At 38.1% G+C, this 13879-nt stretch overlaps 1 protein-coding gene and 1 long non-coding RNA gene across 2 annotated transcripts in view; one reads left to right on the forward strand and one right to left on the reverse strand.

Annotated features, from left to right (window-relative positions):
* Positions 1-13879, forward strand: part of BIRC6 (baculoviral IAP repeat containing 6) — a 174760-nt gene that overhangs the window by 131531 nt on the left and 29350 nt on the right. The gene's annotated exons all lie outside the window — the stretch shown is intronic.
* LOC120750771 (uncharacterized) lies at positions 145-2952 on the reverse strand. Its single transcript, XR_005700138.2, has 2 exons — positions 2021-2952; positions 145-905 (listed from the first exon to the last, which is right to left on the reverse strand). It is a non-coding gene; the product is annotated as an uncharacterized LOC120750771 (long non-coding RNA).

The following is a 13879-nucleotide window of genomic DNA, read 5'->3' on the forward strand; positions in this document are numbered from 1 at the left end:
TTTTTTCACACCACTTTAAATTATTTTTAATTAGAAAAGCACATTGTCAGTATAGCATGATGATTTCAAATACAAATTTAGTAAAGGCAAGAAAATCTAACCTTTTTCAGCTTTCCACAAGACTAACAAAAATGCTGCAGAATATAGTCAATAGTTAAAATTTTATTTATAATATTACAACTTCGAGTATAACAGTGTTCCTGTTTCCACACTTATTATACATTAGTGTAAGTTATAAGCCTAAATTATGGTGGCCTAAAAATAAAACCCCTTTTGCCTGTTTTCTGGTCTCAGCTATGAAGAGACACACTGCACAAAACCATGGAAAGCATGGGACTTGCTTACAGTTACTTATATATTTAGTTTATCTCTTTCTATGTTCTGATTATTTTCAGTGTTTGCCTACATTTCTATCTTGCACGTTTGCTGGCAATAAAACAGTGCCGTCTCTGATCCTGCTCTTCAGATTTCTTCTGTTACCAACGAGAAGTTGTAACAGGTCTGCCTTCATTTACGTAATTTAGCACCCTAGCTGGGCTCATAGGTACACTTTGCAGTCATTGATGCAGCACCCTTAGCCAGACCCTTCACTCTGGAATGTTTCTCATACTCTGTGCAGAGTGTGGTGGGTTTTTTGCTTTAAATTTAGAAGTCATCCTTACCATTGCAGGTCTTTGCACTTTGTGCTGTACAATTGAATTTCAGAAATGTCATCAAAGTGTAGTGTAGATGTACACAAAAACAATAACAAATAAATTGAGCACAGTTCCAATAATCCCAAGCAGTGCTAAAATAGATTCTTCTTTTTCCTCTTTCTCCTCTTGCCTTTTTACATCTTCCAGTGTTGTGATGGCAGAGGTCCCCATTTTTCCTGCAAATACCTTCACCAGTATTCTGGCAGCTAGCTAGAAAAAAGAAAGCAAATGGTAAATCTGGTCTGGCAAACATGCAAGCTTTGGTCTTTTTAAAAACATTTCTGTGGTTCTTCATAGAACATTTCTTAATGCTGCCTTTATTGAGTTATATTTGTCTTTTATTTTCTTTTTGTATGGATATATCCCTGTTAAAAGTAAATGTTCTATAGATACAGATTTGATAGGAGTGAAAAATAGCTTGGTGCTTCAAGCCAGCTAATATGCTTTATTACAAAAGACATTTAAAATTTATCTTTAGCCAGATAATTTGTTTCCTTATAAAAGATGAAACTGGGGAAAGCAAGTATGTGAGCATTGTCAAATACTCTGAAATGCCTGGGCAGGTTATATGCATTTTCATCTTTTCTTAAATATTTAACTGCCCCAGAACAAAACCAGTTGAAAATATTCATGCCTGCTGTTTTCAAACATGGAAAATATGCCTCCTTAATACAGTATCACAGTTGTTTTTCACCAGTGAGCCCCAAGTAGGCAATTTCAAGTGAAATCTTACCCTTTCCATGTTTATTAGATCAGCTTTTGGACATCCATGCAACAGTAAACATTTAACAGAAAATGTCTGTCTCTTCAAATATAAAGGTGGATGTTGTGTATGCTGATTATTGCAGTATGCCACAGGATGGTAGTGCCTTTATAGTAGCAACATTCTGTGCAATAGAAAAATTCAAGTAGACATTTACAGATGCATATATGATTTGTTATCTTCTTTTGGTTGCAGAAGTGAGGTTGACAGGTCGTTTCTATTACTTAGCTGCTCTTAATTTACAGTCAAATATCCTCTAGAAACGTATTCCCTCTAAAATAATGTTCATTGGTGACTGGGATGTTGATCTTATATGTAATCTGCTATGCTGTTGTAGCTTTATTGATCAGAAATTTGATAGGGATTTCGACTAGTTCAGATCACTCCAATTTACTGAAGATATACAATAATTTTATAGTGCAATAGCATCTTTCTCTCCTGGCAAACAGCTTTAATCATTAGAGATTACTGTATTTCTGCTGTGAGTCTTACTAATGTCATCAGCTCAGAGCATATCTTACAGAAAGGTTAAAAAAAAAAAAAAAAAAGCAGTATTTCTTACCCTACATTGCATCAGGAATAAAATGTCATCAGACATGCTTCTTACTCGTCGATTCAGTGGCAAGCCAGGCTTTTATCTTCATGAAGGGGCTGCTCTCCTCTCTCAGACAGACCAGATAGGAGCACAAACAGTTTCTTGATGAAGAAGTTTATCGGTGAGGATAATTATGTTGCAGAATCTTCCAAATGCCTGGTGTTTTTTCTCAGTAATCCACTAAAGCAAGTGTAGTCGAAAAAACAGTAAAGCTCTTTCTCATTATGATCCTCACTGTTGACTAATTCTCACTAAAACTGAGGCTTTTTTCCTTAGCTGATGCAGAGCAACAAAATGCATGCCGTTCTGTTTTGTCTTAAAAAAAAATACAAAAAAAAAAAATACAGCTCCTGGTTTTATTCAGTTATACTTAGTTATTTATTAAGACTTCAGAAACACCCAGCCTTGGATTTGCTCTTTGTGGCAGCCGTCTGAAGAGGCTTTCTCACGTTGACACGCTGTAATTCCAAATGCAGCGAACTACGTGCAGTCACACTGTGTAATTTTAGTCCAGCCTGAAAAAGGATGAAAAGAGGTCTGCTTTGCTGGCAGTAGTGTGAACGCTGTCACACACCTGCATTCAGAGCCTCTGGAAAGAATTCCAAGGTATTCTTCGGAGCATTGCATAACTCAGCTAGGCAAATCTGAAGAGAGGAATGACAGTGGCTTTAGTTGCACACTGTGGCGAGCTGTGACATTGATTAAACATGCACTTGGCACTTGCTGAATAAAGAAGGAGCTACGAGCCACCCTTGCAGACAGTGAGTTGCATAACAATGTGCGATGGCTCTGCTGTTTCATCGTCAGGCCGGGCACATTTTAATCCTGTACCCACGGAGAAAGCGCGGTGCGAAGGGGAGCGGAGTTAACTGTACTTCGGGCTTTCCTGAGGAAGTGCTGCATGACAAATGGTCACATTAAGGCATTCAAGCTGAAACAGTGTTTCTGCCTTTTGTCTTTTTATGCTTTGTTTGACAGGCAATTGTTTCTGTGGGAAATAAATGCTTTTCCTCTCTTATTCACCGCCCAGAGAATGCAGGTTAGCATGTAATTAATGAAAACACTTAAAAATAATCCTGGTCTGATTTTATAGGAAGCATCGACACGATTTTTCTCCTGCTTAAATCAGAGAGGCAATTTTTTTCCTGTCCAATTGGAAGGGGGGGAGAACTCTCTAAAGTCTTCTCCTCCCAGTCTCTCCAGATAAAAAAAAAAAAAAAACCCACACAATTTTAATCACCTCTGGAAGGAGCTGTATTTCAAATAATTTTTTTCAGTCACTTTGATCTATGAAGGCTACCAATGCAATGTGTTTTCGTTGGTGTAGCATAGCTTCTTGCCGTGAATGCAGCTGTATTTTAAATATATCAGAAAACTTGTTTTGCAGAAAATACTTGAAATGCCAAGCAAGTCAGAATTCAAATATATAAAAATGTACTTTTGTATATGTTTATGAAAAATCACAATGCAATTAATTAGATTGAGTTTGAGCAATGGGGATGTAACTGGGAACCTCATATTCTTCCAGAATAGCATATTTTAGGAATTACAAGGCATTGTTTGAAATTCAGTGATGAAAAATCTTTTATAAAGAAAGCAGAAGACATTGAAATCATTGTTTTAAACTCTTCCATTTTCAATTTGATTTACATTACATTCTTTTCATTATTTTTCCAAAATGTCTAAGTACATCTGTTAGTTTCTTAGTAACAGACAAAACTGCATATTTTGCACGCGCGTTATTTTAATGGTAAATACCACCTTTGAAGCACTGTGAGTTGTATGGTACTTGTATGTGATTTGCCCTTTATCCCAAAAGTTATGTTACCTCAGTGAAATTGTTTGATTCTAGAAGAATTTACTAATTAGGTTACATCTCCATAGCATAGCTTCCTTAAAAGTATATTTTCTAATATGTATAAGTGGTCTTCCCTTTTTCTGAAAACGCTGCTTCATCTTCAGTTGTTCTTGCAATTGTTTTGTGTCTGTGCATCTTGAATGTACTTCTGTATTAACTTAGATCCTTTGAGAGATACAAAGATGGGGGAATTTTCACCTGTGTATTCTGACCATTCACACTGCTGACGGCACCTAGCAAAAACAGAATTTTCGAGCTGCTGTACTGTGTTAACCCTCACATGTTCAAAATCAAACCCTTTCCTTTGTGAGAGAGGGAAATTGTCCAATGTCCATATTTTATTTAAAGATTAGCGATATATTTGCAGCTCCACTGCAACTAACCAGCTAATTAAGATGCAGAGATCAGCAAAAAAAAGTCCTGAAACATTTCTTGGCCTGGTTATTACCGCGGTTGAGGTCTCACCGTGGTCTGCTGTTTTTATAATTGTGGCTACGGTGAACCCTGGGAAACAAATCTGTCTGGGCTGCCTCTGCACACAGGTGAGGGGCAGAGCTGCCTCCTGCACGGCGTGATTCCGATGCAGCGTTTGCCGTGCCTCTCATGGCGCTTCTCCCTCGCATCCTGCCGTTGCATTGGTATGCGTGGCTGCGTGGGCATGACGTGGATGGGTTCGGGAGACAGACCCAGCACGACACAGTTAGAAGGATGGGGAAGCAGCTGCTTAAGCTGTCAGTGGTGGCAAAGAGCTGCTGTTTGAGAAGAAGCAAATAAAGGCTGTCGGACTTAACATTTGTCAGTTATAGGAAACTCAAGGAATTCATCCACGTTTGGTGGACGCTGGCATTTACAAATAACTACCTTATAGCTACAATGCATCTCCAGTGTGAAGAGAAAATTTCAGGGAAGATTTCTCACGTGTAGGTTGATTAGAAAAGGCCTTGACTTATCCATAATACTCATATTTGGAAAGATGGGAAGATACTTGACATTTTGCGTAAAGTAACATTAAGAGTCTGGGAGTACATTTTATAGCTGTCAGTAATAAATAAACCCACCTGTTAAATATGGCTATTATAGTATTTGGAGTTTGGACACTGGTATCCAAAAACATCCTGAATTTAATTCTCTTTCTTCCGTCTAGGAAGAGCTTTCAAGCACTTAGTAAGACTTTGGCAACTCCTCAGTAACTGATTTATGCGGTACCCTGAGAGCAGGGCAAATTTGGTTGATTAGAGGTCACCCTGTTCATTACCGCTGAAGTCACTTCTATTGCATGGGAATAGACCTTAGGCAATACAAATGTGTGTCATATTTTAAAGATATTCATACTTCAGAGGAAGTAGCCAAGCTATCTTGTAAAAACTCCATGGTACAAATTCAACAATTTACAGTCTTGGTCCTTCCACGATCATTATCCTGCTCTACACTATAGCTACGAGTGATACGGTACACCCTGAGTGTCACAACTGCAAAAGAATTGCAAGTTGTACGTGTATGTTTTGGTTTTCCTCATGTATTTTTAAGAATTTAGAATTTGGATGTTTGTGTATGCTAAAATTATTTTATATGCTGCATTTTTTCATTAAAATAGCATGTTTTGATTCAGATAATGTCTCGACTTAAAAGGCTATTTAGGTTAAAGTGCTGTAATGAAATCCAGAAGATCAATTGTCCATGAAGACTGTTTTCCCTTGTAGTTGTTCTGAATTTTCCCCAAGATGCAGGAAAGTACTTGAAATGAGGTAGCACATGTATTCTGTAGGGTGATGTATTCTAGTTTTCTTATCCAACAACCTCCACAAACTTCCCTTTATGAGGTCTGACGGTTTTTCAGTTAAATTGCAGAACAACAGAGCAAAGCTGTATCTCTTGGGAGATGCAATTGTATGCACAAATTAAGATGAACTGGTTGGCTTAGCATAAGCAGGAAGTGGATAGCTCCTTCTTTCTTCTTTAGTTGTTTTTTAGTTGTTTTTTTTGGTGGTTTGGTTTTTTTTTTTTTTAATTTCTTTTTTTTCCTCTCTCTTGATAACACAGATACTGTTTTCGTTGTGGGAGCTGTTAGCCTATTTTTTATGATACAGATTGATGTGTGATGCCCTTGAGTCAGCAGTGATCAGCATGGCAAGGTTTCAAAGTATTTTTTTTTTACTCTTCTGCTGAAAAAAGAGGAAGGACTCAGGTCCTCCATCTGAAGCAACGCAAGTTATTTTTAGCTTTCTTACTATTCTCTTTCATGCCTCTTTTATGTATTTCAGCTCAGCATTGACTTAATGATTTTGACACTTCAGCTATACACTCCTTATTTTCCTTCTGACTGAGGAACTTCATTGTGTTTTGGTTATTGTCTGGGGGTTTTCCTGGTTTTGTAACTCATATGCCAACCCAAAATACCTTTGAAAAAATTCAGAATTGTCTCGTAACTAACTACAGCAGTTTCTCCAGTCAGTTCCCACCTGTCAGTTTTTGCTTAGCGAAAATGTTCTTGTTCCAGTCTCTCCCTCTTGTTCTGAAATAGTTCTGTGTTAAGAAGTCAATTAAATGGATGTGAAGTAGTACCAGTTCCTCTGCCTCAACCCTTTCAGCACCAGCTTCTCTTGTTACTCATCAAACTCAGCTCCTCTGATCATGGTCAGAATGGACACCGCTATTTTGTCATGAAAAGTGCTAAGTTTGACAACTGAGTAAAAGTTCAGAAAAAGCCTGCCTTTGTGTCATGTGACATGTCATGTATTTGCTCAGAGAGAAGTATTTAAGTCACTGTCTTCATGTACTGAGCAGTTCAGAAGTTGGTGATTGATGAATGTTCCTGAGTTAAAGGTGAGGATTTCAGCCCCAGCTGCATGTGGTGACCTTCTGACACTGGGCAGTCTTCATTTTTCTCTTCTTATATCAAAAAGAATCTCTTTTTGTACCTTTGTACAAGGTGTTGTACCTTTGTAAAGTAGTTAGTAACTTTTAGAGTACTTCATTCTGATTCAGTGCTGTTCTCTGCAGCTCAAGAGAGGTTTTTGAATCAAAGATGGCAGGTTTTTGGGACTATTCCTTCACAGTGTTTGAGGGTAGGCTTCATGCTTCTGTAACAGTATTAGGGCTTTCAGGTATCCATTTTTTGAGTTCTCACCTTCATAAATTTTGGTGTGTTAGAGGAGTCCAGTAAGTGAATGTTGAGTCCTTACTGGGCAAACACAGGAGAAGCAGAGTAGTGAGAACTGATCATAACCCAAGAGAGTGGTTCTCAGGGAACTGCAATGCTACACCAACTTCTTCTTTCTCCAAAGTCCTTAAAATATCTTACCATCTGAGAAAGAACACATCTTGTCTGCCTGAATTTTCAGATGACTGACCTTGAAAAACAAAACAAACCTAGAGATTATTGCACTCCCAGCATCCTTTATGTTTCTTTCCTCTGTTTTGTCATCTTTATTTGGAAATCGTTTTGGAATAAGAGGATGAAATTATTAGCCCACAAGACCTCTTATTTCCTATTGCAAAAGAATATGAATATATGCTTGTATTTTCAAAGCATTTAAGGTAGCAGACTTTTCTAGTAGATACTGCTTTTGGGTTAGAACTGTAACAGAATTTTTTTAAATGTCAAAACCAATTATCTGTTTGATGGGATAATAATATAAAAGATTCATGAAAGAACAGTTTATAAATTTGTAGTTTCAACTCTACTGTGTTGCAGAAATTTGTTGTAATTTATAAGGAATAATTATGTATTGAAACATCATGGCATTTGAAAATTAAAAACCTAGTTGTTACAAGGAATGAAGCAGCTTAGATTTGATTTTTAATTGGGCACTGGATTGAATGACAGATAAAGCACTTGGTCTTTTCAAGACTGAGGCTTGCTATGAAGACCTAATTGGAGGTATTTTTTTTCAACAAATTGGTATTTAGCAAAGTTCACTAAGACACTGGACCTTTGCTTCAATCTTTATCTGTTCCTTTACTGCACATTGTTTTATATGCCTTTTAAACATAAATTCATCAACTGGCCGATCTTCGTTGATTTTTTCAGCTGGTGGTATATTTTGTAACTGCTTGTACAGAGCATACCTCAGACTAGCTTGTGACCTCTGGCCCCCCTCACTTGATCATAGTGAATTGAAGTGCTCATTAAATTTTCCAGAATGAAAGGATTTTCATGGTTAAGATACTCAAGAAATACCAGGTGAGAAACAGGAGGGGTGATGATGAGATTTCAGTGGGACTTCTTAATCCCACGTTGTTCTTCCTTCTGCTTCTCACCCACATATTCTTTGTCTTGAAGCCTAAATGATGGAGTATTTTGCTCTGGAATCAAGAGTGGGGTGGGGTTTTTGTCTGTCAGTTTCTTTTTATGAGCCTTAAATAATGGAAGTTTTTCCAGTTGATGACTAAGCTTCTGAAGGTGCTTTACAAGGACAGTCCTTAAAACCTAAGTAAACAAGATTTCTTCCTCATTTGAGACCACTGTGAATTCCTGGACCTTTGTGGTTATAGGAGAATATGACTGTCTTGAAAGCTTGAGCAACAGACCGTTTATGTGTCTGTATCTGCCTGCCAAGGACCTGTTATTTTTTACTATTCCCCTTTGGATCCACTTAGACATAACTCTTCTGGTCCTAAGCAGAGATATACTTTTTTGACAGACATTTATGCCTTGCACTCCACTGTATAATATGTCTGATGTAAAAGGAAACTAAACTATGGTGTTTGCCTTCCTGCCTCCTGCAGATGAGTTGTCTTTATCAATAAGCTTTCAGGAGAAATACAGTTAAATGCTGATCCTTGATACAAGGATGTATAGAAGCTACCAAATCACACATGAGATGTAGCTGGTGTTTTTTTCATTTCTGAAATTGGTTTCTCTACGCTTACTTTTAATTGTTCACTTGAGAAATAAAAGGCCTGGGTCATTGTCTTCAAAAGTGTTTGGGTTTGGCCGTGAGTGTTCAGTGAGATTCCCTCTGCCAGCAGACTGTCACCATCTTGTGATGGCTGTTTAGCTGTGGGAAGACAGTGCAGGCCCTGACTGTTCAAGGCACAAGGCAGCGAAGTTTAGTGGGGAGGGAGCCTGTCCTTAGGCTTTCCTGGGCCATTTGTCTCATTGCTACGGCCCAGGAGCGTTTCAACCAGGAGTTCCCTTTTTCCTTTGGAAGCCAACAATGGTAGCTGTATCCCTGCTCATGAGACAATCCTGGGAGTCTATAAGTACTGGATTGGTTTCTCCTCTGAGGGTAATTGGTAAAGGTGTTCAGCCAGCCCTTTAAAATTGGAGATACCACACTGCATCTTTCAAAACTTCCAGAATAAATATTACCAGTCCTACCATTTTTTCTTATTTTACTTTAGTTAGACAGTACATCTCAAGTGGTTTCACTTAGACTTGGTAATTATGGTTGGGAATATGAGTGCTGGATGTCTGAAATAGATTGCTCTTCAGTGCTACATGATACAAGCATTCACGGATTTTACTAGAGGCGTCAAGAATTGATTGTAAAAATTATGCTTCATTACCAACAGGCTCAGTCTTTTTTGAAAAGAGAATATGACTTCGCAGGAGAATGTGACACCACACTACATTCTGTCCTACAGTTCCAAATTATATAGCAGAAACGTCCCGTGTGCTTTCTTCTTTTTTAACTCTTGTGCCTTCCTGGTAAGATACAGATACCGCCAACAGGACACAAATGTCTTAAGGTACACAAGAGACCTCTGAAAGAACCATAAGTTACACACTTCAATTTTTGTGTTTCTCCATATTAGTGGTTTTCCCAAGCAGTGGCAGCACAATTAGATGCGCTGCTAAACATTTCCTAAGTAAAGAAACTAACAATTCCTTTCTGTTCATGTGCAGAGCAGATTTCCAGGGTTTGTCCTGGACATTTTTGCTTTGCTTTTCCTAAGAGCAAGCTCACTGGACTTTCAGGGAAGAGTTTTGTCACCTGGGGTGTGTGGCTCGATGTGCATTTGAAGAACTTACTGAGGTGAGGGCTGGCTTTCTTTTTCAGTAGTTGAAAGTCTTATTTATTTAGTCAAGAGGTAGGTTTTCATTTTCTGGGCTGTAACATCCTCAGTTGTCATTTATGTCTTTTCTTTTCTCTTCTCCTGTTTTTGAAAATAAAATATTGCAAATGTGTCTGGCACTTCCCATATTTTTATGCAGACACTTCCCACTCATAGTATTTCCTTTCTAGCTATCCTCTGATTGTATTCTTAGTCCTGAGTACAAATCCAAGGAAATGGATCTCTGTGGTTGAAGGAAGTAGTCTGTGTCAAATTATTCCAATGCAAAGTATAATTTTTTATGATGGGATTTGTATCTTCTTGTCCTCTCTGAAGGACATCAAGATAATGCAGCTTATTAACAACAGAATCTTGTATTTTATTTTGAGTTATTTTGTTGTTCTGCTGTAACATAATGGGGGATGATCCATTTTAAGAAGTGGTGCAGGAAGTTGTGTAAGGTTGCATGGAAGGTGAAAATTCTCCTATTCCACAAGTCTTAGAGATGGTTCTTCCTATCATATGGTAAACTGGTCGATATATTTACCACATAAGAGCTATTTGTACTCTAAGGAATTCACACTTTGAATATGCAGTGAATGCAAAGAGTTACCTTTCATTTAACTTGGACTCAAGGAAGCTGTTAGGCTTTAACTTTTCAGCATGCTCTTTGTGTGTTTGCTAAAAGCCCATCTTGGTTTTTAAAGGACCAACCAATCTCTGACAAAGACACTGGAGTGATAAAAGTTCTGTTTTGAATATGCACAGCAGCTCTGCTATCTTGGCCAAGCAAAATACTTAGATAATTAATGCAGAATGAGATGCTTAAATGGTCTCCTTTCTTTCCTCTAAGGACATGATCTTCTAGGTGTGCTCACACATACAGAAAAAACAAAGCTCAGGGATCACACATCCTTTCCTTCCAGTAACAGTCTTGGTATCCTCTGCTGACAGAGCAGAAGCCCCAAGTCTTGGCCTTTTTCCATCTGCTGAAGTAATGGTTTAAAAACGTTCCACAAGTTCATTATCTAATTTTGAATTTCTGCATCTATTTCTGCAGCATGTGCAGTGAAATGGCAGGTTTCCATCTTATTTTCGATTCCTATCTTATTCTAAGATACTAGTGACTGTTTTATGGCCTGGAAGAGGTAATGCTCTGACTGAGGACCTTTTCAAGGTGGCTGCTTGCCCACTCCTCTGCCAGAAATAGTGAAATCACTACTCCCTCCTCCATTGCAGTGCTGATGCAAGCCAGTTTAACTTCTATAAAAATCGTGATCCACATTCAAAGGGTAGTGGTACCTTTTCTTTCATCTCTGTGTAGTGCTGCGCACTTAAAACACTTGACGTGATAAGCAAGGCTTCCACCTCCTTTTTTATTTTGAACTTTTTTTTACTTTTTTAAGGAAAGGTTTGTCTGCAGAATACTTAAATCCTGTGTTTTTCTGTGCAGAAAATATTTTTCTTATTTTCCTAAGTGGAAGATGAATTTGACACTTCTAGCTTATCTTTATTATTAGATTTATTTCGGTACATCAACCTCAAATAGAAATCATTGGTCCTTTCTATCTTCGTAAATGCCACAGCAGGCTGTATTAGCAATAAGTTTTTTTTCATCCCTTGACCAGGCAAACAACTTATTCTCCTACAATCTCTGAATGCCTGTCTTTATATGTGTCTTTCTTCACATTTTTTCATATACTTTTAAATAATTTTTTATGCCTTTCTCTACATTATTCTTTATTTATTTGATAATATAGAACATTCCTGGAGCACTGATGCTTCCTTACACTTGTTTTCTAGATTTCGATGCAAATGTCATTTAGTTAGAGCTTTATGCTTTAATTGGGTTTCATTTTAAGTTGCTTTTAAGAACTGATAATGGGTAAATCCAGCTTTCTTTCAGAGGAGAGATTATTCAAAGTTGCAATGGGGTTGGATCCCATGGCAGCATGTGCTTCCTCTTCAGTACTTTGCTCACAGCCTTTCTACACTGATCCCTGCTGGGCCATTTTTAAAACCAATGAATACAAAATTTTGCATTTTTAGATTTCATTAATTATTCTTGCTTGATGATGTATTCCCAAGCCCTGTATAAGATTGCTGTGCAGCCTCCAAGAAGAATCTCCCCATTACCTGACCACCTTTTCAGGTTTGTTTGGAGTTCTCTTTCATGGCAGAGAGTTATCTCTAGTGGATTCCGTTACGAGGGACTAGAGTGTGAAATTAAATAGTAATATCTCCAAAACTGAGGATCATGCATGTCTTTAGTGGTCACTTATGGTTTAAAAGCTCATTTTGGTTTTCATGTCTTTTGTACTGTTTGGGTTTCTTTTTCCCATCCTTTCAAATGTAGGAAATTCTGTCTTGTTTATTCCACTGTACACATTGGCCTAATGAAGTAATGCTGTACACTTTTTCTGGCAGAGGATTTTTTCTGGTTTTGTGGATACATGTGTGAAAAGTGTCATTTGACTTGACTTGAAAACAGAACTTCCCTGAAAATCCTCAATTCCACCAAAATCAAATGTTCTTTAAAAAATAAGCAAACCAGAAATGGTTAATTTGAGCCTCATTACTGCACTACGGATGACTGGCTTCCCTGAGCAGTGCATTTTGCCTGTCTAATTGAGCAGTTTTCCTTTCCTCTTGCAGTTACACTTTTTTTTCCCTTAAATTTCCTAGAACACAGAGTAATAGCAATGCCAATGGACCAAAGGCTGCCACTTTATCACCAACAGTGGACAATAACGGGGGGAATATAGAGATTGGGCTGACATGCAGATGCTGCTTTGGTATTGCTAGTGTGCTGCCAAGGGTGGTGTCCCCTCATTTATTAGCCCGTGATGGCCTGTTCTTACATCAATTTACCCAATTACTTTTGAACCTGTGATAATATTTACTACCCTGACATTTAGTGCTAAGCTTTTCCAAACCTTACAAGTGATGTACTGTGTAGTGTGTGTTCTTGTACAAGTGGCACTATTTCTTCTAACGGTGTGCCCGTTCCTTTGAATGTATTGATCAGTCCAATTCTGCTCGCTTTTTTTACCACTCATAATTTAAAAGCAACGTCTTTATGATACCCTTCATTAGTCACTGAGGCTGCAATGCCTTTATTTCATTTTAGAAAGTGCAGCAGCTCATTCTGTACCTTGTGCTGTTTAGTCACCCTTCTCTTTTCCAAGTCTGTCCCATGTCTTTGATAAAAGGGGGAAATGCGCATGGTGTTGAAGTGATATTAATGATTGAGTGCAGCCTCAATAATTAATTTCTAATTTATCTTCAGCTTTCCTAATATTTGACCTGATATTTTTTGACTACTAATGGGCTCAGTGCTGACATCAGAAGAACAAAATTTTCAAGTTGTATCTGAACAATAATAGTAATGATTTGGAGCGTGACACTGTGCCCATTAAATTCAGAGGGCCACCCTCCTTGTATTGTTTTACTGCTGTGACATGGGCTTTGTGACTCATGGCCTGTAAGGGTGCTTAGCCCCTTTCTTCTGCTTCATTATTGAAGGGCCGAGTCCCTCCTGATGTCATTTTTCCTGATACTGAAAACAGTACTGTGAAAATGCCCATGTTATTCCTATTTTAAAATAAGTAAAGAAAAAGTCCAGCTAATTAAATTACTACAAGATGACAATATTAGGAAACCTTTTGTTTTACTTTTACCCAAGGGCTAATGTTTTCTTAGAGATCTGATTTTGAACTGCTCTGTGGGCAATCTCTTTTTCTATCAGAGCAGAGCAGGACACAGCATGTTAATTGGACCTATTATAAAAGAGGCTTGCCCTGGGTTGATTCTGCAACAGAAAATCAAGAGGCAGCAGAGCATGACGTATTTGGAAGCGACACGACTGCCTGCAGCAGGGACTGCATTCATAGATCATATGTTTGCAAAGATGCAGCAGAGGGGGGCTGAAGAACGGCTCCGGTTTTAAAATATGGAGCAAAAAGGTG

This window comes from Hirundo rustica, chromosome 3 (genome assembly GCF_015227805.2).
Source record: "Hirundo rustica isolate bHirRus1 chromosome 3, bHirRus1.pri.v3, whole genome shotgun sequence".
Lineage (NCBI taxonomy): Eukaryota > Metazoa > Chordata > Aves > Passeriformes > Hirundinidae > Hirundo > Hirundo rustica.